Raw genomic sequence first — 27,941 nt, forward strand, 5'->3', positions numbered from 1 at the left:
AGTCTGGCTCTAATAAATTACACAGAGGTCAGACACACACACACACACACACACACACACACAAACAGTTAACTCGGGGAAGTGTGGGAGGCGGGCCAAACGAATGGCCAGCAACAACAAAGAAACTGCTCGTCATAACGCTGGTTCCAGTCACAGTCACAACAGTAGTTCGTCACAATGGTAGCACAAGAGTTGTTCAGATCAAAATAGCTGCTCCTCACAACGGCAGTCCCAATGACGACGGTGCTTCGTCACAACAGTAGTTCCTGTCACTACTAAAGGTCGTGACACTATAATAGTTGCTATCACAAATGTCACAGACAGTAACTCGTCACAACAGTAGTTCCTGTCACTACTAAAGGTCGTGACACTACAATAGCTGCTATCACAAACATCACATACAGTAACTCGTCACAACAGTAGTCCCTATGGAGCGCAGTTCCTATCATAACAGTAGTTGTCAGAACAGAAGTTCTGTCACAACAGCAGTTCCTGACACAAGAATATTTCCTACCAGAAGTTCCTATCACAACAGTAATTCCTGCTGTTACATCATTAATTCGTCACAAAACATGTACAAGTTGTACGGTTGATCATATAGGTTTCATTCATATTTTCTTTACTAATATACATTTTTGTACATGATACATGTGGTATGCTACTGTCAGCCAACTGGTAACACATGGCACGTGGTACAATAACCCTGATGGTACCATACTGGACGTGTGGTACACTACTATCTACCTACTGGGGTACCATACTGGGTGTGTGGTACACTACTATATACTGGGGTACCATATTGGACGTGTGGTACACTACTATATACCTACTGGGGTACCATACTGGACGTGTGGTACACTACTATATACCTACTGGGGTACCATACTGGACGTGTGGTACACTACTGTCCAGTACGTAGTAACACCAGACCCTAACCAGTTTAAGCCCCTGCTAGTCACAGGAGCTGGTGTGGCACTCCTTGTATGTCTAGTAGGAAATGCCCAAGACGTCTGCAGGCACTTGTAAGCTATAGCCAGCATGGCAAATCGTGCTGTATGTAACTGGATGATTCCCCCACAGTCTGGGGCGGTGCTCACGATAGCTCAACTCATTTTTCTATGAGGGTGAATGGATTCATCTAAAGTTTCATTTATCCCGACTACTAAACCAGTATGACATAACAGAATTTACTGATAATGAATGAGACATTCAATCTTATCCCAGTTATCATGCAAGACTTCTTTGAATATTCTGTGTGCATGAAACATGAACACCTGTCAGTCACTGATCTCCGTCACACGCGAGGGGATCCAGTAGTATGGAACGCCAGACAACCAGGCGAAGGACAGAAGCAGGTGGGTGCTGGGCGGCAGCAACAAAAGTTATCATCATGTGGTATCACTATGGTAGACCAGTGTGTTATAATGTTCTTATATAATCATGACTACAACACTCGCACACTTGTCAACTTGTCTCTCTCACCACGTCACCTCTCACCAACACCTACTGTATTATACATCACACATACACGTGTATGACACTACAACACCCAGCACAACCCTGTCCCATTGTTGTAAACTTTTCTGTACCTGACAGTATTACAGTATACAGTTGTGATGATAGGAAATACGTAAACCTTCTTCATAAAGCTGCAAACTATACTAAATATCTCAGTGTATACAAAGATACAAAAAATATGAAAGATATTTTGATTACACTGATAATCATATGTCTGTAACGGCACTGTTTTGTTTATCTTGTCTTTCTGATCAAAATGCTATCATTATTATCATTACTATTACTATTATCATTACCATCGTCATCATCATCACGATATTCATAACGCATCACCACATGAGCCGGTGGCACAGGACCAGATACCATGTGAACAATTCAGCATTAGTAAGTAGAAATCAGTGGACAGATAGGGTAACCCACGTCAAGCTGCATATCTCCAAACATTCATCAGATGGAGATCTTGAGGCTACTGGCAACTTTCCGCATAATTTTTGGAGAAAAATCATTCAAAACCTACTTCTTAAGCATCACCAATTTTACAACCACTACATACATCGACCTGTCTCACAGCAGGACATTAGCATGCTAAACTTATACAGGGGCTTTTAATTAACAATTTTAACTAGACTACTAAACTCTGGCATTCTAAAAATAAAACTGTCAAGTTAGTTTAGTTGCTGGTAGCACAACACCATTTTCTATGAAGCGGCAAGATTCCATGTAACATGGGAAACTCCTTCTGACAATACGAAAATTCACACCACTTTGCCTCCTGTCAATAATAACGACAACTATGACAAGACAGATGTAAACTGTTACGTACCTTGAACAAAATGGGGTTCCCGATCACTCGGAATGCCCTGTAAGGAAAAGAAAATAATGTTTAGAGTTATAATATGGATCTTATAGCAAGGTAAATTATCCAGACTAACATATCGTACAACAATGTGTGCAGAATAGTTTCGAAATATCTAAATCTTCTCCAGACCAAATGGTTATAGGAATGTCCAGCACTGAGCTGGATTCAAACAACACAGGACATTATTCACTGTACATCACGAAAACTGAGCAATCACGAGGACTCAACAGACATGCATGACCTCTCCAAGTCAAGACCTGCTGTGAACACAAGACGCTTCCCTCTACGATCTCGACGCCACATATGAGAAGCAAGTGGCTTAGATGAGTCCCAAGCTACCTGGGCGAATCCAACACTACACTAGACTTAATGAGCCTGTTACAGTCCCTAGCTATGTGACTCGTGTTTCTGCAATCACTGCTGATCATAGTACAAGCTTTGGAGGCGCTGTACGGGGAGGGACCAGCATCAGTGTGCGCGGAGGGAGCAAACACTGTACGTGGAGGAGGAGCATCACTTTGCGGGGAGGTTGGAGCATCACTAGACGTAGAGGGAGGAGTATCACTGTTCAAGAAAGAACGAGCTTCACCGCACGAGCTGTGACGAGCATCACTGTACGTAGAGGGAGGAGCATCACTGCACGTGGAGGGAGGAGCATCACTGTGCGTGGAGGGAGGAGTATCACTGTTCGTGGAAGGAGGAGCACCAATGTTCGTGGAGGTAGGAGTACCACTGTTCGTTATGGGAGGAGCACTACTGTTCGTGGAAGGAGGAGCACCAATGTTCGTGGAGGAAGGAGTACCACTGTTCGTTATGGGAGGAGCACTACTGTTCGTGGAAGGAGGAGCACCAATGTTAGTGGAGGAAGGAGTACCACTGTTCGTTATGGGAGGAGCACTACTGTTCGTGGAAGGAGGAGCACCAATGTTAGTGGAGGAAAGAGTACCACTGTTCGTTATGGGAGGAACACTACTGTTCGTGAAGGGAGGAGCACCAATGTTCGTGGAAGAAGCACTATTGTTCGTGGAGGGAAGAGTACCGCTGTTTGCGAAGGGAGGAGCACCAATGTTCGTGGAGGAAGGAGTACCACTGTTTGTTATGGGAGGAGCACTACTGTTCGTGGAAGGAGGAGCACCACTGTTCGTGGAAGGAGGAGCACCAATGTTCGTGGAAGGAGGAGCACCAATGTTCGTGGTGGTAGGAGTACCACTGTTCGATATGGGAGGAGCACTACTGTTCGTGGAGGGAGGAGCACCAATGAACGAGCGTGACACAACAGCAAGAGAAGGAAGAACAAGACAATAAATGCAAGGAGAGGAAGAACTGTTAAAGAATCATAATCACTGGTCAAGAATGATGGAGCATGGCACAGTGAACAACGGACGTACCGGAGGAGGAGGAGGAGCAGGAGTCTCGCCTAACGAGAAAGCATCACCATTACGGATGAGAATCAATACCTGGGTAAAAAAGAACATAACTGGGTGGAGGTCCAAGAATCACCATAACGGGTATGGAGGAACTCCTCTGTAATGGCAGAGAACGGCTGTACGATGAAGCAGGAACACAGATCTAGCAAAAGCAAGAGCATCGCTGCACGAGGAGGGATGATACTCAAACCATGATGGACAAGGATCAACGTGCGTGGAAGGGCAAGCATCACTACCTGTGGACGGAAGAGGATCACAGTAAGACGGCAAACCACCGCCGCAGGAGGAGGGACAGTTAAAACTGTCAGACGAAAGACAAGCTTCACCTTAGGGAATACAGGATCGTCACAGTGAGCGGGAGGAGGGGGAAAGACAAAACTGACAGTCAACAAGAGGAGAAGTATCAGCGGAGAAGGAAATGCAAACATCAGGTGAAAGGGAAGGGAAGCGGAAGTTTCAGTAACAGGAAGAAGCCGCAATACTATCACAGGAAGGAACAACCATCAATGGATGAAAACAGACATTACAAAGAGACAAGATGATCAACACTAATTAAACAAATTATCTTCAGAGGAAACGCATGATTATATAATGAAGGGGAGGCATCACCTTGACCAGAGAGAACAACACTGAAAGTCGAGGCATCACAAATACGGATCCTCACTCAGTCTGCATGATGATCGCAGCCTGACGAAGCCATGCATCCGTACGGGGAAGCATAGCATAACGCAAGAACCAACATCATTACAAGAGGTACACGAGGCTTCACTGCTGCAGCAGGGAGTATAAGCAGAAAAGAGAGGACGAGTTTCACTACGTAAAGGAGAAGCACGACTACCATGAAGGACGAGATCACTGTGAGAGGAGGGACGAACGTCACAGTAAAGGGAAGCAGAAGGATCACCGAGAGAGGAACATGACTGTAAACGTAGGACGATCACTGTACAAGGAAACCGAGAATCATTAAGAAGGAGCATCACTGTAGGAAGAAGAAGACTCATGGCAAAAGGAAGCAGAAAATACTTCGAGGAAAAAGGAGTAAGAGAAGGGAGCAACAATACTGTATGAGGATAACTGTGCATCAGTGTCAGGGGGAGGGAGGGAACACGGCTGCCGATATTGATGGTGTCACACTGTCCTAACCTCCCAAGGCGGCCATCCACCTCCAAGATCCAGCTGCCCAACGGTAAGTTTATTGAGACCCACGAACACGCTACACCAATACCGTGCCGAGCACATCCACACCGTGGACTGGTGGGGAAGCAACAGCAGCAACCAACCAATCATAACGGCGCAACACTTCACAACGGGCGGCGATGCAAGGAACATTTAATGCTCTCTCTTACTGCGTCCTTCACGGCACCCTCTCAACACCGTATTGCCGTGTGCCAATTGAGGACAGACTTGTGGCCAGTGATGGAGTGCCTAGGGCGAGGTAGCACAGGTGGTGGTGTACTGGCTGTTTGTTTCCTGTGCCCCAGCTACCCATAAGGCACAGCCACCACGCCCACTGGTCCGTACCCTGCCTCCCTCCCTGCTTGACCTTAACCTACTGCACAACTCCACCCACTCTGCTTCACCTTAACTCGAGTCAATTGTTCACCTACCCACTTCACCCTGAATTAACTCACTCAGTCACCTACCAGTTCATTCACTCAGTGAATGTCAGCTCATTCACTCGCTCACCAGCCACGGTTACCTTCACAGCCCAGCAACCACATTCCTGACCAACCCCAGCTCACACTACGTCAAGGGCAATTCACTGTACAGCGCAAAGGCTCAAACATTCAACCGTACAGCTGTCCTGCTGGGCAAGAAATTACCAAAGCAGCCTTTTTCTGACGACCTTCTGCAGCTGAAATGACATGGTGGACATTACTGCTGACCCGGAACAACTAACATGCCGGCCAGGGCTCCCCTACCTACTGTTCTCACAATATCACCTTCAATAAAATAATCACTATCACTACCATCACACACTATAAAGCTGCACTGCTTCGCAAGGTAATGTCGTCTGCTGCGTGGTCCAACGCTGCGCGAAAATGAGAGTCGGTCGCCTTTAAAGAGAATGAAAAAAAAAAAAGTTCGACGTACCCCAGCCCTTTCTGTACTTGTAACTTCTGCCAAATATGACAGAAATCCACCGAACCATTTTATGTGGCGGCTCTTGACGGACGACAGGAAGCCCAGCCTACATACCCCTCATGTCAATGGAGTCACCGGTGAGGTGACACACCGACCAGTGACCCACTGACTTTCTTAAAGCACACCAGCGTGCACTCAAGAGATGCTTCCTCAGCGAACGAACCTCAGGCGGAAGATGGTTTTGGCGGTAGTAACGCCTTCATACAGTTATACGGTACATGTTTGTAACGTGAGGTAAGGATCCACCTCGTGAGTGTAACACAAACATGGACCAAACTCGTCGCTGCGGGTGCATCCTCCGCCCCGAGGACTGGTTAATAACACAACGTGGCCAATCTTGAAACGAGCAGGGGCATCCTCCACCCACGACCGACAAGAAATTGAAGAGAAACATTTTCTAAATGTCAAACTGAAGATAGGAAGAACATGCTAGTCCCAGACTTTAAGTTGCATGGTTTACAATGACACACTCACTACAGTATGTTCAGCTGCAGGGTTTACAATGACACATTCACTACAGTATGTTCAGCTGCAGGGTTTACAATGACATACTCACTACATTATGTTCAGCTGCAGGGTTTACAATGACATACTCACTGCATTATGTTCAGCTGCATGGTTTACAATGACACATTCACTACATTATGTTCAGTTGCAGGGTTTACAGTGACACATTCACTACATTATGTTCAGCTGCAGGGTTTACAATGACATACTCACTGCATTATGTTCAGCTACAGGGATTACAATGACACATTCACTGCATTATGTTTCAGCTACAGGGTTTACAATGACACATTCACTGCATTATGTTTCAGCTACAGGGATTACAATGACACACTCACTACAGTAAGGATTTTATACAAAGTCAACAAGCCAACTTTTTTTTTAAGTAAGCCACAGGTTTTAAATCCACAGCAGGGAAAGGCAAGTGAATCCCTGTCTGAAGGTACTGTTAATATCTTTTTTAAGAAACAGTCTAACTTGTTTTATATTTCCTAACAAGAGTGCCAATAAAAAACGGTAAGAACATCATACCAAGTGCCTGAACAACCTTGCATTATGACCATTTATCTCATTCAGCCGCTCAATGTCATGTTACAATGTTCTTCACCGAGCAACTGCGACCACAGTAACTGCAGCTATGGTGAAGCAACCTCGCTCATCTGTGCCTCACACAGTACTGACTGCTAGCACCGTGGCCCACCCAGCGTCCTCCACCAGCACCAACATGCCAGCCCAGAATGAACGTCATGAGCAAGGTGAAGGATAGTAAGGACGTTATCACAATTGCCATCCTGCACTTGTTTACGTCAGAGGCAGCGTGTGACGCCCGTGGGGTCTCCCTCATGCGGGCCAAATTGATACCCTCTCTTTTTCTTCTCGTCTCTCCTCTTTCTCCTCTCTATCTTCAGTCCCGTTATTATATACTGTTGCCTTTCTTTCCTTTACCTTTATCTCAAGCTCTTGTATTCTTGATTTTCAGTCCATCTTCTACAAGGTCTTGTCTTCATGAACTTATCTAATGTATACAAAATCCTTTCATATCTGTTTTTCTTCCCATATCATTTTTCCACCCACGTTGTCCAAATCTTACACTGCACACTTCTTGATCTGAGTGACCGTGCCAACACTGAGTTCATTGGCCAGCCCAACTGCCCAGACACAGGACTTGGTCGTCGGGTAGCAAGGCTATAAATATGACAGGGGTCACAAAACGGCTCCTGAAACCAACACATCCCTGCCACCAGAGTTTATTGATTAAGGCAACACTTGGTGAGGCAAAAGAGGCACTCAGGTCAGCAAGCCCTCAGACACCAGGAAGCACCTGCCCACAGCCTCACCTTCTACGTCAACCAACAGTTGACTAGACACGCCGCAAACACTTCAGACTCCCGATCCACATAAAACTGTTCGTTGAGGTAATATGCAAATGTTACTAGCTACCAAACCAGTCATATGACAGGGGTCAAATAACTGCTAACCACTGAAGCACTGTTTGTATCCCTCAATGTGTTAGCTGCTAAAAACCAATTTCAATGCACGGTGAACTTTTTTTTTTTTTTTACAAGTGAATAACAGAATAACAGGTGAAGGGAGGGGTACTGTCGTCTGCAGTTGTTACCGTAACAAGAGTTAATCTTTTTCTAAGGCTGACAATACACGAAGATCTAAACATCTCATCCCGTGGGCTACCACAAGTAAAGAAACAATGTTCCATGGGTGCATCTGCAACAAACATACGTTCTACAGATGCTACAGAACAAACTCCAGTTACAGCCTAAGGAATGTGAACATAAAACACCGGGTGAAACCCAAGTAACACTGTACAGAAAGTTATAAAATCTGAAAATAAGCACATATAATACTTCTTTTTTGAGTCACGAGCTGAAATATTGGTCTGAAAACCTAATATAAAGTTCCGCCATATGTTATGGCAAGTTGTGAACACAAAGCTGGTGGAGTTAACTTGTATGCCTCTAAGTACAAATCTGAGAATATCGCGAAGGTTACTCAGGAACTGTCCAGACAGATACATCCCACCACCAGGAGTTGAGACATCTGCTAACACATACTGTGTGCCACAGTAGCCATCAGCACGTGAAGAGCCTCCACCTGGAGCATATCAGAAAACTGAATACTAGAAACGGCGACATAGGCAGGACTAAGGAACTGGGGCCGTATGCAGAAAACTTCTTAGAATACTTAAGTATGCTTAACCCCAAAGAATTTTACTTAACTTTACGAATTTTGCTAAGCATGTTTCTGAAAGCTGCCCTACGCTTAAGTATTTGCTTAGCAGACGACAATTTTGACCCAAACTGCATTTCATACTTCTTAAATATTATGCTTGAGTGTTGCTAAGCATCGTGCTTAGTCTTTCTCTGTGTGGCACTAAAGTCACTCGCTCAGCTAAGCATAAAAATAAGCTGAAATCTAAGAATTTTTCTGCATACGGCCCCTGGAGTTTAAATCAGATCTTAAAAAGGGTGTGACGAGAGACTCTAGGGTCTAACAGTCATGTTCACTATGATAAATGTAACAAGTGCACACCAGGCCATGATGTTGTGGCACATGTGACTAAGGTAAGGCACCGTGGAAGAATAATAGTTCAGGTAACGCTCGGGGACGAGACGGGAGGCGAGATGCCAGAGGAAGAACAGTCGTGATAGCCAACGTGCAGGCATCGTCATCCTTCTCATCACCTTCACACACGACCAATAAATGCAAGTTCGGGAAAAGTAGTATATTTCCTCAACACGATAACATGGAATACTTTTGTAACACCGCATGTCATCATCACCATCATCAAGCTCCTCAGACAAGTCGGGATGTGACGGTAGAAGACAAGCAAAAGGATGCGGCTGTCTACATATATATATATATATATATATATATATATATATATATATATATATATATATATATATATATCATACATAATCACTGTTTCCAGCATCAGCGAGGTAGCGCCAGGAAACAGACGAAGAATGGCCCATCCACTCATGTACACATATACATACATAAACGCCCATGTACGCATATATACTTATCAACATATACATACAACACAGGCATTTACATATATACACATGTACATATTCATACTTGCTTGCCTTCATCCATTCCTGTGGGTACCCCATCTCACAGGTAACAGTATCGTCACCCCCACGCTTCAGCGAGGTAGCGCCACGGAAACAGACAAAAAAGGCGACATTCATTCACACTCAGTCTCAGGCTCTCATGTGTAATGCACCGAAACCACAGCTCCCTATCCACATCCGGGCCCCACAAACCTTTCCATGGTTTACCCCACACGCTTTACATGCCCTGCGTCAGGGCACATAGACATGAATACGACGGCATATTTGGAGTTATTAAACTTCTGAGCCGCCGCCTCTCGCTCCACTTACAAGAAAGTGGAATCAAACAACCTCACGAACAAAAGCATGGAACGACACTAACGAGGGAGATTATAGTAAACAACACCAAAATCAATACTAGTTGCAGTGATCAGAGGAGACTACAGACGTTAGAAGCCATTCACATTAGAGAAAAAACACCTGTCATCAACATCCACACAAACATGACCAACGCCATACAGCTCTTTGATGGCTCGCCAGTAGGAAGTAGACCAAATACCGTCTCAAGACAGATGGGACACGTCATTGACCCGTCACAAGCTACCGAGTCCGCCATTTCTGGACAGGAGGAACGCAGCACTGACAAACCCGGTCCTGGGTTACGTGGCTCAGAGAGAATCAAACCTCAACTCCACATCCGTATAGTAACTTTCTGGCTTGGTCTAACTTAATGTACTCACTGATGGACTTTATAAATTCCTACCTCGTTTAATATTGCTCATCTGTGTTCCCTTAACTGTAACTTTTTCTACATTTCTGTTTCCATATATTGTGCTTAGATTGTAACTCACACTACTCTTCATTATAATGTTAATTTGTTTCGCTTTTAGTGTTTTCCCTTATTGTTATGTGCTATGCAGTTTTTTTTTCCCGAGTGCGTTTGTCATTTACGTCATTTACATTTTGTTTGCATTTTATATATCATATCCAAGTTTTGTGACGCACTTTTTCACTTTATCATACACTCCTGATGATACCTCTGTGTAGGCGAAAGCTTGATTGAAATAAAATGGTTAACTTTGGACAACTGGGCTTGAGCACACACCTAATGATAGTATAATACTGATAAAATTAGAAAACATAAAGAAGATTAACAACCTCCTCCCAGCTTACAACATATATATAAATATATATATATTATCCCTGGGGATAGGGGATTAAGAATACTTCCCACGTATTCCCTGCGTGTCGTAGAAGGCGACTAAAAGGGGAGGGAGCGGGGGGCTGGAAATCCTCCCCTCTCGGGTTTTTTTTTTTTTTTTTTTTTCATTTTCCAAAAGAGGGAACAGGGGGGGCCAGGTGAGGATATTCCAAAAAAGGCCCAGTCCTCTGTTCTTAACGCTACCTCGCTGACGCGGGAAATGGCGAACAGTCTAAAAGAAAGAAGAAAAGATATATATATATATATATATATATATATATATATATATATATATATATATATATATATACATACAATACTCGATCGCAGTTTCTCCCGTCAGCGACGTAGCTCCAGGAAATAGACGAAGAAAGAACCATCCACTCATATACACACACATGTACATACACGCATATACACGTTCATATACATAACATACACATACAGACATCTACATATATACACACGAACATATTCATACTTGCTCGCCTTCATACATTCCCGACGCCACCACTCCCCACAGGAAACATCAATAGCCACCCATTGCGTCAGCGAGGTAGCGCCAGGAATAGACAAAAAGGCCACATTCGTTCACTCAGTCTCTAGCTGTCATGTGTAATGCACCAAAACCACAGCTCCCTATTCACATCCAGGCCCCACAGACCTGTCCATGGTTTACTCCAGACGTTTCATATGCCTGGTTCAGTCCATTGACAGCACGTCGAACTCGGTATACCACATCGTTCCAATTCACTTTATTCCTTGCACGCCCCTCACCCTCCTGCATGTTCAGGCCCCGATCTTTTTCACTCTATCCTTCCACCCCCAATTTGGTCTCTCGCTGCTCCTTGTTCCCCTCACATCTAACACATATATCCTCTTTGTCAGCCTTTCCTCACTCATTTTCTCCTTATGTCCAAACCATTTCAACACACCCTCTTCTGCTTTATCAACCACACTATTTTTCTACCACACGTCTATTTTACCCTTTCATTACTTACTCGATCAAACCACCTCACACCACATATTGTCCTCAAACGTTTCATTTCCAACACCTTCATCCTCCGCCGTAAAACCCTATCTATTGTCCATGCCTCACCATGTAATATTGTTGGAACTACTATTCCTTAAACCATACCATTTTTGCTCCGAGATAACGTTCTCTTCACATTCTTCATAACTCCCAGATCCTTCGCCCCCTTCCCCATCCAATGGCTCACTTCCACTTCCATGGTTCCATCTGCTGCTAAGTCCATTCCCAGATAGCTAAAACACTTCACTTCCTCCAATTTTTCTCAATTCAAACCCACATCCCAATTAATTTGTCCCTTAACCCTGATGAACCGAACCAAATAACCATGCTCTTATTCACATTTACTCTCAACTTTCTCCTTTCACACAGTTTCCAAACTCAGTCACTAACTTCTACAGTTCTTACTCGAATCAACCACCAGTGCTGTATCATCGGCGAAGAACAACTGCCTCACTTCCCAGACCCTCTCATTCCCAGCAGACAGCATACTCGACCCTCTCTCCAAAACTCTTGCATTTAAGTCTCTAACCACCCCTCCTCTCTCTCTCTCTCTCTCTCTCTCTCTCTCTCTCTCTCTCTCTCTCTCATATATATATATATATATATATATATATATATATATATATATATATATATATATATATATATATATATATTTTTCTTTTTCTTTTAAACTATTCGCCATTTCCCGCATTAGCGAGGTAGCGTTAAGAACAGAGGACTGGGCCTTTTTTGGAATATCCTCACCTGGCCCCCTCTGTTCCTTCTTTTGAAAAAAAAAAAAAAAAAAAAAAAAAAAAAAAAACACGAGAGGAGAGGATTTCCAGCCCCCCGCTCCCTCCCCTTTTAGTCGCCTTCTACGACACGCAGGGAATACGTGGGAAGTGTATATATATATATATATATATATATATATATATATATATATATATATATATATATATATATATATATATATATATATTATCCCTGGGGATAGGGGAGAAAGAATACTTCCCATGTATTCCCTGCGTGTCGTAAAAGGCGACTAAAAGGGAAGGGAGCGGGGGGGGCTGGAAATCCTCCCCTCTCATTTTTGATTTTCCAAAGGAAGGAACAGAGATGGGGGCCAAGTGGGGATTTCCCTCAAAGGCTCAGTCCTCTGTTCCTGAAGCTACCTCGCTACCGCGGGAAATGGCGAATAGTATGAAAAAAAAAAAAAAAAAAAAAAAAAAAAAATATATATATATATATATATATATATATATATATATATATATATATATATATATATATATATCTTTTTTCTTTCTTTTTTCTTTATACTATTCGCCATTTCCCGCGTCAGCGTTAAGAACAGAGGACTAAGCCTTTGAGGGAAATCCTCACTTGGCCACCTTCTCTGTTCCTTCTCCTGGAAAATTAAAAACGAGAGGGGGGTATTTCCAGGCCCCCGCTCCCTCCCCTTTTAGCCGCCTTCTACGACATGCAGGGAATACGTGGGAAGTATTCTTTCTCCCCTATCCCCAGGAATATATATATATATATATATATATATATATATATATATATATATATATATATATATGCAAGAGTTTGCAAGAGTTTTGGAAAGAGGGGCAAGTATGAAGTCTGTTGGGGATGAGAGAGCTTGGGAAGTGAGTCAGTTGTTGTTCGCTGATGATACAGCGCTGGTGGCTGATTCATGTGAGAAACTGCAGAAGCTGGTGACTGAGTTTGGAAAAGTGTGTGGAAGAAGAAAGTTAAGAGTAAATGTGAATAAGAGCAAGGTTATTAGGTACAGTAGGGTTGAGGGTCAAGTCAATTGGGAGGTGAGTTTGAATGGAGAAAAACTGGAGGAAGTGAAGTGTTTTAGATATCTGGGAGTGGATCTGGCAGCGGATGGAACCATGGAAGCGGAAGTGGATCATAGGGTGGGGGAGGGGGCGAAAATCCTGGGGGCCTTGAAGAATGTGTGGAAGTCGAGAACATTATCTCGGAAAGCAAAAATGGCTATGTTTGAAGGAATAGTGGTTCCAACAATGTTGTATGGTTGCGAGGCGTGGGCTATGGATAGAGTCGTGCGCAGGAGGATGGATGTGCTGGAAATGAGATGTTTGAGGACAATGTGTGGTGTGAGGTGGTTTGATCGAGTGAGTAACGTAAGGGTAAGAGAGATGTGTGGAAATAAAAAGAGCGTGGTTGAGAGAGCAGAAGAGGGTGTTTTGAAGTGGTTTGGGCACATGGAGAGGATGAGTGAGGAAAGATTGACCAAGAGGATATATGTGTCGGAGGTGGAGGGAACAAGGAGAAGAGGGAGACCAAATTGGAGGTGGAAAGATGGAGTGAAAAAGATTTTGTGTGATCGGGGCCTGAACATGCAGGAGGGTGAAAGGAGGGCAAGGAATAGAGTGAATTGGAGCGATGTGGTATACCGGGGTTGACGTGCTGTCAGTGGATTGAAGCAAGGCATGTGAAGCGTCTGGGGTAAACCATGGAAAGCTGTGTAGGTATGTATATTTGCGTGTGTGGACGTATGTATATACATGTGTATGGGGGGGGGGTTGGGCCATTTCTTTCGTCTGTTTCCTTGCGCTACCTCGCAAACGCGAGAGACAGCGACAAACTATAATAAAAAAAATAATAATATATATATATATATATATATATATATATATATATATATATATATATATATATATATATATACACACACACACACACACACGTTCCTGGCCGTAGTTAGGTGAGGAAAACGGAGGTCTGGCACTTAAGCACGTCATCTTTCCGAAAGTCTGTCATTCATTACCACAAATTAGAAATGTACGCAGACATTAACCAGCAGCTCGTGCCATGAAGTTGCAACGTCTCGCGTCAGTACAGTATACTAGCAGAGCGGAGCATGACACATGAGAGTTATACGCAACATAATCAAAGAACACGGAAAAGCAAGGGATGTTGGAGGTGTGGGCCACCATCGTCATCGGTGAGCGACGATACGGACAAACAAAGGCCTAATCAAATCTTGTGATGGTGAACTACTGATTAAAGAAAATTAATGTGGAAAGGCAATGGACGCGTGTGCGATGAAACGTGCATAGCAAGACACACGGGATAATGAGAAGAAAAGAATGACACGGGAGGCAAGAGGAGGGAGGGAGGGAAGGAGGGAGGGAGGGAGGGAGGGAGGGAGGATGGCAGGAGTCGGGTGGGCAGAAGCATGACAGTCATGACAGGCAGGCGGCAGGAAGGTACCATGAGGAGTAGGATAGGCAATCCAAAGCACACACACACACCAGCACCATATACATCAACACATGAACACGGCAGGTAGACCACAGCATGACTGGCGGGCCCCAACACGCACACAGTTAGTGGGTAAGAGGAATAAAAGTAGAGCACAAGACATCTGAGGGTGGCGGGAGAAGTGAGAGCGAGTGAGAGGGCTGGTGGAGGCGAGCGCCACACAACCTACTTGGCCAAGTGTGGAGAGCAGGAGTGGAGTTCCCGCGCCGGATACCCGGCCCACCTCTTGACCCCAGCTCTTACTTCCTTATGTGGCTCCTGTCTCGCTCTCCACCACCGCTACCACTACTACCATCACCGCTACCACCATCAACACCTACACCATCATTACCATCACCGCTACCACTACTACCATCACCGCTACCACCATCAACACCTACACCATCATTACCATCACCGCTACCACAACTACCATCACCGCTACCACCATCAACACCTACACCATCATTACCACCACCGCTACCACAACTACCATCACCGCTACCACTACTACCATCACCGCTACCACCATCAACACCTACACCATCATTACCATCACCGCTACCACTACTACCATCACCGCTACCACCATCAACACCTACACCATCATTACCATCACCGCTACCACAACTACCATCACCGCTACCACCATCAACACCTACACCATCATTACCACCACCGCTACCACTACTACCATCACCGCTACCACTACTACCATCACCGCTACCATTACTACCACCACCACTACCACCACAAACACCTACAATACCATTACCATCACCACCACCGCTACAATATTATGGCCATACGACTTAATATTGAAAGCTCCTACGAACACCATCAAACATATGGTCACCCGGAGGGCTGATTACGAGAAATGGCTGGCCCACGTATCCTGGGAGAGCCTCCCAGCTAGCTCACCACTGAGGAACCCACTGCCACTCCTACACAGCCCGTGTGTCCCAGGCTACATCCTCCATTACTGCCCCCACCCTCCTCCTACACACCACTGTCCAGGAATAATCATCACTTTCGCACATCTAATTTACCAACAACATCAAAAAGTCTTAAAAAAATCAAAACCACTGTACCAACTGCTGAAGACAAGTCTATATAGGGAAAGCATCGGTAGAATACACACAGACGTCCCGTGCACTGGAGTGGCCATCTGCCAAGACAAAAAGGAACACGACGGAAACCATTGTACAAGACAGATCCATTGTCTTCTTTCCGCGTGCTGGACACCCACACACTGCTCCACTTACTCTTCATCTTCTCTAGTGGGTTTTCTTTTTATCATTATACTGCTATCATCGCTGGTCAGTGTGGTATCAGTGCAACACTCCGTTATAATCTATTTATAATATATATATATATATATATATATATATATATATATATATATATATATATATATATATATATATATATACTGCGCTACTTCCAGTAGCAGGGAAATGATGAACTCTAAAGTGAAAGTTCTTTGACGAGACTGTCCTCCCAGAAACAACTACGCTAAAGATGATTTTCAGTTTTCACTTACGGTATAACCTTATGTAGGAGGAGTCCGTTAACACCTAGAATATATGTATATATATTTCCAGACTTAAGACAGTTTTTACTTTTCCAAAAGAAGGAACGGATAAGAAGGAAAAGAGAGGCTTCTCCCTCTGAGGCTCAGTCCACTGTTCTTGACGCTACCTCGCTTATATAGGAAATGGCGAATATATATATATATATATATATATATATATATATATATATATATAAAGCATATACAAATACATAATGCACACCATCCATTTCCGGTACTACTCAGCCCCACAGGAAACAGCACAAAGGCATGAAGGCAAAGAAAAAATAACATATACATTCTCTTCTTCTCCCCCACACCCGATCACCGCCCCCTGCGTCAGGGAGGTTGCGCCAGGAAATAGACTAAGAAAGGCCACATGTGCTCACATCCATACACGAGCTGTTATGTATAATGCACCAACAACCACAGCTCCCTTTCCACATCCTGGCCCCCAGAGGCCTTTCTATTATTTACCTCAGACGTTTCACATCCTCTTGTTCAGACCACTGACAGCAAGCTGACCCCCAGTATACCATATCGTTCCAATGCACTCTATACCGTGCACGCCTTTCACACTCCTGCATGTTCAAATCCTGATCGCTCAAAATGTTTTTCACTCCAACCTTCCATCTCAAATTTGGTCACCCGATTCTCCCCGTTTCCTCCAACTCTTACACATATATCCTCTCTGTCAACCTCTCCTCACTCATTCTCTCCATATGTCCAAACCATTTCAACACACCCTATTCTGTTCTCTCAACAACACTCTTATCATTTCCATATGTTTATCTTTCCCTTTCATAACCTACTCAATCAAACCACCTCACATCACATATTGTCCTCAAACATTTCATTCTAACACATCTGCCTTCCTTCGCACAACTATCTATAACCCATACCTCACAACCATATAATATTGCTGGATATACTATTCCTTCGAACATACCCATTTTTGCCCTTCCAGATAACGTTCTCTCTTGCCACATATTCTTCAACGCTCCAAGAACCTTCGCCCCCTACATCACCCTAAGACTAACTTTCGCTTCAACGGTTCCCTTCGCTGCTAAGTCCACTCCAAGATATCTAAAACACTTCAATTCCTCCAATTTTTCTCCATTCAAACTTACATCCCGATTAACTTGTTCCTCAATTCTTTGAACCTAATAACCTTGCTCTTATTCACATTTACTCTCAACTTTCTCCTTTCACACAACCATGGTGGCATCACACAACCCTGCCTCAGACCAACCTTCACTGGGAACCAATCATTCTCCACTCTTCCTACTCGTACACATGACATACACCCTTGATAAAAACTCCTCACTGCCTCTAGCAGCTTACCTTCCATACCATATATTCTTTAGACCTTTCACAAAGCATTTCTATAAACCCTGTCATATGCCTTCAGCAGATCCATAAATGCTAAATACAAATCCATCTCTTATTCTAAGTATTTTTCACACATTCTTCAGAGCAAACACCTGATCCACATATCCTCTACCACCTCTAAAACCACATTGCTTCTCCCAAGTCTGATGCTCTGTACATGCCTTCACCCTCTCAATCAATACCCTCCCATACAACTCAACAGGTATACTACATATACCTCTGTAGTTTGAACTCTCACCTTTATCCCCTCAGCCTTTATACAATAACACTATACATGCATTCTGCCAATCCTCAGACACTTCACCATGATCCATACACACAATGAATATATTTACCAATCGATCAACAACACGGTCAACCCCTTCATATTAAATACCAACAGCAATCTCATCCACTCCAGTTGCTTTCCCACATTTAATCTACTTTCTTTCTGAAAGAGGATATATATATATATATATATATATATATATATATATATATATATATATATATATATATATATATATATATATAATTTTATTACACTTGATCGCAGCTTCCCACATCAGCTAGGTAGCGCCAGGAAACAGACGAAAAATGGCCCATCCACTAACACACACACACACACACACACACACACACACACACACACACACATTAACGACCATACACGCACATATACATATAAAGACATACATACACATGTACATATCTATACTTACTTGCCTTCATCCATTCCTGTCGCTACCCCGCCCTACAGGAAACAGCATCGCTACCCCCTGCTTCAGCGAGGTAGCGTCAGGAAAACAAAACAAAAAAAGGCCACATTCGCTCATACTCAGTATATGCTGGGAGCAAATTTTCTCTAATGGCCATAGAATTCAATACGATAGCATATTAGTATATCTAGAGTTATTGATCTTCTTCCTTATGTTCTCTAATTTTCTCAGTGTGATTCTACCATCAGGTGGGTGATCAAATATTACACAGTTGTCAGTAGTCCATCATTATTACATTCAAGCTTTCGCCTTCACAGACACATCATCAGGAATCTACAAAAAGAGAAAGATACTGCTCACAAAACTTGGATAAGGAAAGGATAACGCAAACAAAATATTAAAACACTCGAAAAACAAAGCACATAAGAACACAGGACACTGCAAGAGCCCTATTGGCCCATGCTAGCCAGGTCCCGAGTCTGTCCACCCTACAACCAACCACCTGAACCCATTAACACATCCAACCTTCGTTTAAAGCTACCTATAGACCTAGCTTCTACTACTGTACTTGCCAGCTTGTTCTATAAATCTACAACCCTATCCCCGAATCCATATTTACCCACATCCAACCTGAATCTATTTTTCTTTTCCTAAATACATTATTTCTAGTCCTATCCGGTGGCGCCATTCTAAGAACTTTATTCATGTTACCTTTATTAATGCCCTTCATCCATCTAAAAGGCTTCAATCATATCCCCACTAGCCTTCCTCCTAAGTGCGTGTAAATTCATTCTTTTAAACCATTCTTCATAAGTGAGATTTCTAATTGCAGGGATCATTTTTGCCTTTCGCTTTTGTACTCTCTCTAAACAATCTATATCAACTGCATAGTACTGAGAACAAAACTGAACGGCATAATCCAAATGTGGTCTCCCCAACGCAAGAGAAAGCCGCAATTATACTCTACAAGTACTGGGCATCATGAACACGGTCCAATGTTACGAAGGTCTGAGATTGAGAAAATCAGACGAGCCCAACATGACCTCAGCTCCACATCCGGACAATAACGGTCTCGCTTGGCCCTTCTAAGTATCTAATGATGTACTTTCTTGTGTAATATTGTTCCGTGTTTTTCCTAGACTGTTCGTTTTCTGTTTCCATATGTTGTATTTAGATTGTACTACCCTTCATGATTGTTAATTTGTTCAGTGTTTCCCTTACTTTTATGTGCCATAAGCTGTGTTTTTCCAAGTGTTTATATATTTTGTTTGCGTTAAACTTTCTTTTCCAAGTTCTGCGACGCAGTTTTTCTGTTTTTGTAGATTCCTGATGATGCCCTTGTGAAGGCTGGAGCTTGAATGAAATAAATGACGGACTACGGAATAGGTGTTTGAGCACCCACCTAATGGTAGAATAATACTGAGAAAAGTAGAGATCACAAGAAGGAAGATTAATAACTCCAAACATGGTGAAGTCTTCACTTCTATGTGCACCGAAACTAAAGCTCCCTATCCACATCCAGGCCCGACAGACCTTTCCATGGTTTATCTAGAGTTTCACATGCCCTGGTTCAGTCCACTGACATCACGTCGACCCCGGTATACTACATTGTTCCAATTCACTTTATTCCTTGCACATCTCTCACCTTCCTGTACGTTCAGGCCCCGATCGCTCAAAATCTTTTTCACTCCATCCTTCCACCTCCAACTTGGTCTCGCTCTTCTTGTTCCCTCCACACTAAACTTCTAGTGTCATTACGTGTGTCCCTACACCTCATCTCGGTGTCTTTTAACCTCCGTGTGGCAGGGGTAGCCGGACAACCTGCATAGGGTTCCAAGCCGACCCGTGGTGTGTGTGTGTGTGTGTGTGTGTGTGTGTGTGTGTGTGTGTGTGTGTGTGTGTGTGTGTGTGTATATATATATATATATATATATATATATATATATATATATATATATATATATATATATATATATATATATATATATATATATATATATCGGTTTGCGGCAGGGGTGCGCGATGTCTCCATGGTTGTTTAATTTGTTTAAGGATGGGGTTGTTTGGGAGGTGAATGCAAGAGTTTTGGAGAGAGGGGCAAGTATGCAGTCTGTTCTGGATGATAGGGCCTGGGAAGTGAGTCAGTTGTTGTTCGCTGATGATGCAGCGCTAGCGCTGGTGGCTGATTCGGATGAGAAACTGCAGAGGCTGGTGACTGAGTTTGGTAAGGTGTGTGAAAGAGGAAAGCTGGGAGTAAGTGTGAATGGGAGCAAGGTTGTTGGGTACAGTAGGGATGGGGGACACGTCGGTTGGGAGGTGAGTTTGAATGGAGAAAAACTGGAGGTGGGGTGTTTTCGATATCTGGGAGTGGATTTGGCGGCGGATGGAACCATGGAAGCGGAGGTAAGTCGCGGGGTGGGGGATCGGGCGAAGGTTCTGGGAGCGTTGAAAAATGTGTGGAAGACGAGAACATTATCTCGGAAAGCAAAAATGGGTATATCTGAAGGAATAGTGGTAACAATACTGTTATATGGTAGCGAGGCGTGGGCTATGGATAGGGTTGTGCGGAGGAGGGTGGATGTGTTGGAGATGAGATGTTTGAGGGCGGTGTGAGGTGGTTTGATCTAGTAAGTAATGGGAGGGTGGGAGAGATGTGTGGTGGTAAGAAGAGTGTGGTTGAGAGAGAAGAAGAGGGTGTTTTGAAATGATTTGGTCATGTGGAGAGACTAAGTGAGGAAAAATTGACAAAGAGGGTATATGTGTCGGAGGTGGAGGGAACGAGAAGTGGGAGACCAAATTGGAGGTGGAAGGGTGGAGTGAAGGGGATTTTGAGCGATCGGGGCCGAAACATGCAAGAGGGTGAAAGGCATACGGGGAATAGAGTGAATTGGAGCGATGTGGTATACCGGGGTGGACGTGCTGTAAATGGACTGAAGCGTCTGGGGTAAACCATGAAGAGTTTTATGGGGCCTGGATGTCTAGAGGAAGCTGTGGTTTCGGTGCATCATACATGACAGCTAGAGACTGAGTGTGAACGAATGTGGCCTTTGTTGTCTTTTCCTAGCGCGCATGCGGGGGGAGGGGGTTGTTATTTCATGTGTGGCGAGTTGGCGACGGGAATGAATAAAGGCAGCAAGTATGAATTATGTACATGTGTATATATGTATATGTCTGTGTATGTATGTATGGGAGCAGCTGAATGAGTGTGTTAGTGGTTTTGATGCACGAGACCGGGTTATAGTGATGGGTGATTTGAATGCAAAGGTGAGTAATGTGGCAGTTGAGGGAATAATTGGTATACATGGGGTGTTCAGTGTTGTAAATGGAAATGGTGAAGAGCTTATAGATTTATGTGCTGAAAAAGGACTGATGATTGGGAATACCTGGTTTAAAAAGCGAGATATACATAAGTATACTTATGTAAGTAGGAGAGATGGCCAGAGAGCGTTATTGGATTACGTGTTAATTGACAGGCGTGCGAAAGAGAGACTTTTGGATGTTAATGTGCTGAGAGGTGCAACTGGAGGGATGTCTGATCATTATCTTGTGGAGGCTAAGGTGAAGATTTGTATGGGTTTTCAGAAAAGAAGAGTGAATGTTGGGGTGAAGAGGGTGGTGAGAGTAAGTGAGCTTGAGAAGGAGACCTGTGTGAGGAAGTACCAGGAGAGACTGAGTACAGAATGGAAAAAGGTGAGAACAATGGAAGCAAGGGGAGTGGGGGAGGAATGGGATGTATTTAGGGAATCAGTGATGGATTGCGCAAAAGATGCTTGTGGCATGAGAAGAGTGGGAGGTGGGTTGATTAGAAAGGGTAGTGAGTGGTGGGATGAAGAAGTAAGAGTATTAGTGAAAGAGAAGAGAGAGGCATTTGGACGATTTTTGCAGGGAAAAAATGCAATTGAGTGGGAGATGTATAAAAGAAAGAGACAGGAGGTCAAGAGAAAGGTGCAAGAGGTGAAAAAAAAGGGCAAATGAGAGTTGGGGTGAGAGAGTATCATTAAATTTTAGGGAGAATAAAAAGATGTTCTGGAAGGAGGTAAATAAAGTGCGTAAGACAAGGGAGCAAATGGGAACTTCAGTGAAGGGCGCAAATGGGGAGGTGATAACAAGTAGTGGTGATGTGAGAAGGAGATGGAGTGAGTATTTTGAAGGTTTGTTGAATGTGTTTGATGATAGAGTGGCAGATATAGGGTGTTTTGGTCGAGGTGGTGTGCAAAGTGAGAGGGTTAGGGAAAATGATTTGGTAAACAGAGAAGAGGTAGTGAAAGCTTTGCGGAAGATGAAAGCCGGCAAGGCAGCAGGTTTGGATGGTATTGCAGTGGAATTTATTAAAAAAGGGGGTGACTGTATTGTTGACTGGTTGGTAAGGTTATTTAATGTATGTATGACTCATGGTGAGGTGCCTGATTATTGGCGGAATGCGTGCATAGTGCCATTGTACAAAGGGAAAGGGGATAAGAGTGAGTGCTCAAATTACAGAGGTATAAGTTTGTTGAGTATTCCTGGTAAATTCTATGGAGGGTATTGATTGAGAGGGTGAAGGCATGTACAGAGCATCAGATTGGGGAAGAGCAGTGTGGTTTCAGAAGTGGTAGAGGATGTGTGGATCAGGTGTTTGCTTTGAAGAATGTATGTGAGAAATACTTAGAAAAGCAAATGGATTTGTATGTAGCATTTATGGATCTGGAGAAGGCATATGATAGAGTTGATAGAGATGCTCTGTGGAAGGTATTAAGAATATATGGTGTGGGAGGAAAGTTGTTAGAAGCAGTGAAAAGTTTTTATCGAGGATGTAAGGCATGTGTACGTGTAGGAAGAGAGGAAAGTGATTGGTTCTCAGTGAATGTAGGTTTGCGGCAGGGGTGTGTGATGTCTCCATGGTTGTTTAATTTGTTTATGGATGGGGTTGTTAGGGAGGTAAATGCAAGAGTTTTGGAAAGAGGGGCAAGTATGAAGTCTGTTGGGGATGAGAGAGCTTGGGAAGTGAGTCAGTTGTTGTTCGCTGATGATACAGCGCTGGTGGCTGATTCATGTGAGAAACTGCAGAAGCTGGTGACTGAGTTTGGTAAAGTGTGTGGAAGAAGAAAGTTAAGAGTAAATGTGAATAAGAGCAAGGTTATTAGGTACAGTAGGGGTGAGGGTCAAGTCAATTGGGAGGTGAGTTTGAATGGAGAAAAACTGGAGGAAGTGAAGTGTTTTAGATATCTGGGAGTGGATCTGGCAGCGGATGGAACCATGGAAGCGGAAGTGGATCATAGGGTGGGGTAGGGGGCGAAAATTCTGGGGGCCTTGAAGAATGTGTGGAAGTCGAGAACATTATCTCGGAAAGCAAAAATGGGTATGTTTGAAGGAATAGTGGTTCCAACAATGTTGTATGGTTGCGAGGCGTGGGCTATGGATAGAGTTGTGCGCAGGAGGATGGATGTGCTGGAAATGAGATGTTTGAGGACAATGTGTGGTGTGAGGTGGTTTGATCGAGTGAGTAACGTAAGGGTAAGAGAGATGTGTGGAAATAAAAAGAGCGTGGTTGAGAGAGCAGAAGAGGGTGTTTTGAAGTGGTTTGGGCACATGGAGAGGATGAGTGAGGAAAGATTGACCAAGAGGATATATGTGTCGGAGGTGGAGGGAGCAAGGAGAAGAGGGAGACCAAATTGGAGGTGGAAAGATGGAGTGAAAAAGATTTTGTGTGATCGGGGCCTGAACATGCAGGAGGGTGAAAGGAGGGCAAGGAATAGAGTGAATTGGAGCGATGTGGTATACCGGGGTTGACGTGCTGTCAGTGGATTGAATCAAGGCATGTGAAGCGTCTGGGGTAAACCATGGAAAGCTGTGTAGGTATGTATATTTGCGTGTGTGGACTTATGTATATACATGTGTATGGGGGGGGGGTGGCCATTTCTTTCGTCTGTTTCCTTGCGCTACCTCGCAAACGCGGGAGACAGCGACAAAGTATGAAAAAAAAAAAAAAAAAAAAAAAAAAATATATATATATATATATATATATATATATATATATATATATATATATATATATATATATATATACATTGAAATGTACAGGTATGTATATGTGCGTGTGTGGACGTCTATGTGTATGCATGTGTATGTGGGTGGGTTGGGCCATTCTATCGTCTATTTTCTTGCGCTACCTCGCTAACGCGGGAGACAGCGACAAAGTATAATAAAATATACATATATATATATATATATATATATATATATATATATATATATATATATATATATATATATTATCCCTGGGGATAGGGGAGAAAGAATACTTCCCACGTATTCCCTGCGTGTCGTAGAAGGTGACTAAAAGGGGAGGGAGCGGGGGGCTGGAAATCCTCCCCCTCTTGTTTTGTTTTTTTTTAATTTTCCAAAAGGAGGAACAGAGAAGGGGGCCAAGTGAGGATATTCCCTCGGAGGCCCAGTCTTCTGTTCTTAACGCTACCTTGCAAACGCGGGAAATGGCGAATAGTTTGAAAGAGAAAAAAGAAAAGATATATATATATATATATATATATATATATATATATATATATATATATATATATATATATGTGTGTGTGTGTGTGTGTGTGTGTGAAATGAAGTGTCTTTCTTCGTCTGTTTCGTGGCGATACCTCCCTAATGCGGGAAACGGCGATCAAGTATAACAAAATCATATATATATATATATATATATATATATATATATATATATATATATATATATATATATATATATATATGTGTGTGTGTGTGTGTGTAGTTTCAGAAGTGGTAGAGGATGTGTGGATCAGGTGTTTGCTTTGAAGAATGGATGTGAGAAATACTTAGAAAAGCAAATGGATTTGTATGTAGCATTTATGGATCTGGAGAAGGTATATGATAGAGTTGATAGAGATGCTCTGTGGAAGGTATTAAGAATATATGGTGTGGGAGGAAAGTTGTTAGAAGCAGTGAAAAGTTTTTATCGAGGATGTAAGGCATGTGTACGTGTAGGAAGAGAGGAAAGTGACTGGTTCTCAGTGAATGTAGGTTTGCGGCAGGGGTGTGTGATGTCTCCATGGTTGTTTAATTTGTTTATGGATGGGGTTGTTAGGGAGGTGAATGCAAGAGTTTTGGAAAGAGGGGCAAGTATGAAGTCTGTTGGGGATGAGAGAGCTTGGGAAGTGAGTCAGTTGTTGTTCGCTGATGATACAGCGCTGGTGGCTGATTCATATGAGAAACTGCAGAAGCTGGTGACTGAGTTTGGTAAAGTGTGTGAAAGAAGAAAGTTAAGAGTAAATGTGAATAAGAGCAAGGTAATTAGGTACAGTACGGTTGAGGGTCAAGTCAACTGGGAGGTAAGTTTGAATGGAGAAAAACTGGAGGAAGTAAAGTGTTTTAGATATCTGGGAGTGGATCTGGCAGCGGATGGAACCATGGAAGCGGAAGTGGATCATAGGGTTGGGGAGGGGGCGAAAATCCTGGGAGCCTTGAGGAATGCGTGGAAGTCGAGAACATTATCTCGGAAAGCAAAAATGGCTATGTTTGAAGGAATAGTGGTTCCAACAATGTTGTATGGTTGCGAGGCGTGGGCTATGGATAGAGTTGTGCGCAGGAGGATGGATGTGCTGGAAATGAGATGTTTGAGGACAATGTGTGGTGTGAGGTGGTTTGATCGAGTAAGTAACGTAAGGGTAAGAGAGATGTGTGGAAATAAAAAGAGCGTGGTTGAGAGAGCAGAAGAGGGTGTTTTGAAATGGTTTGGGCACATGGAGAGAATGAGTGAGGAAAGATTGACCAAGAGGATATGTGTCGGAGGTGGAGGGAACGAGAAGTGGGAGACCAAATTGGAGGTGGAAAGATGGAGTGAAAAAGATTTTGAGTGATCGGGGAATGAACATGCAGGAGGGTGAAAGGAGGGCAAGGAATAGAGTGAATTGGATCGATGTGGTATACCGGGTTTGACGTGCTGTCAGTGGATTGAATCAGGGCATGCGAAGCGTCTGGGGTAAACCATGGAAAGCTGTGTAGGTATGTATATTTGCGTGTGTGGACTTATGCATATACATGTGTATGGGGGTGGGTTGGGCCATTTCTTTCGTCTGTTTCCTTGCGCTACCTCGCAAACGCGGGAGACAGCGACAAAGCAAAAAAAAAAAGAAAAAAAATAATATATATATATATATATATATATATATATATATATATATATATATATATATATATATATATTACCGGATTCCACTTGGGAAAGGTTCCACCGCAAATGAAGAGTCACTTGTGGTGAGGCTGTATCGATGTACACTGCCGTGAGACAACTTCTTACTCCAAAAGCATTTATATTTTCCTGCTACAGGAAGCTGTGCAACCTTGGGCTGCAGGAGACTTTTGTAAAGTCCCGGTAACACCGGGACCGTTTTATAGAAATTGGTCATGGTGCAATTATATATATATATATGTATATATATGGTTTGATCGAGTAAGTAACGTAAGGGTAAGAGAGATGTGTGGAAATAAAAAGAGCGTGGTTGAGAGAGCAGAAGAGGGTGTTTTGAAATGGTTTGGGCACATGGAGAGAATGAGTGAGGAAAGATTGACCAAGAGGATATATGTGTCGGAGGTGGAGGGAACGAGGAGAAGAGGGAGACCAAATTGGAGGTGGAAAGATGGAGTGAAAAGGATTTTGTGTGATCGGGGCCTGAACATGCAGGAGGGTGAAAGGAGGGCAAGGAATAGAGGGAATTGGAGCGATGTGGTATACAGGGGTTGACGTGCTGTCAGTGGATTGAATCAAGGCATGTGAAGCGTCCGGGGTAAACCAAGGAAAGCTGTGTAGGTATGTATATTTGCGTGTGTGGACGTGTGTATGTACATGTGTATGGGGGGGGTTGGGCCATTTCTTTCGTCTGTTTCCTTGCGCTACCTCGCAAAAGCGGGAGACAGCGACAAAGTATAAAAAAAAAAAAAAAAAAAAAATATATATATATATATATATATATATATATATATATATATATATATATATATATATATATATATTTTGTTATACGCTGTCGCTGCCTCCCGCGTTAGCGAGGTAGCGCAAGGAAACACGAAAGAATAGCCCAACCCACCCACATGCACATGTGTATACATACACGTCCACACACGCACATATACATACCTATACATTTCAATATACACATATATATATATACATACACAGACATAAACATATATACACATGTACATAATTCATATTTGCCTCCTTCATCCACTGTCGTCGCCACCTCGC

The 27,941-nt window shown here is 43.3% G+C and overlaps 1 protein-coding gene across 3 annotated transcripts in view; it reads right to left on the minus strand.

Moving 5' to 3' along the window:
• PMCA (plasma membrane calcium-transporting ATPase 3) overlaps positions 1–27,941 on the minus strand; it is a 1,595,457-nt gene that overhangs the window by 1,344,290 nt on the left and 223,226 nt on the right. For all 3 annotated transcript variants that reach the window (XM_071662674.1, XM_071662681.1, XM_071662678.1), the window contains exon 2: positions 2,342–2,378. The gene's annotated coding sequence lies outside the window, so the exon portion shown is untranslated. The remainder of the gene's footprint in view (positions 1–2,341; positions 2,379–27,941) is intronic.

This window comes from Panulirus ornatus, chromosome 6 (assembly GCF_036320965.1).
Source record: "Panulirus ornatus isolate Po-2019 chromosome 6, ASM3632096v1, whole genome shotgun sequence".
NCBI lineage: Eukaryota > Metazoa > Arthropoda > Malacostraca > Decapoda > Palinuridae > Panulirus > Panulirus ornatus.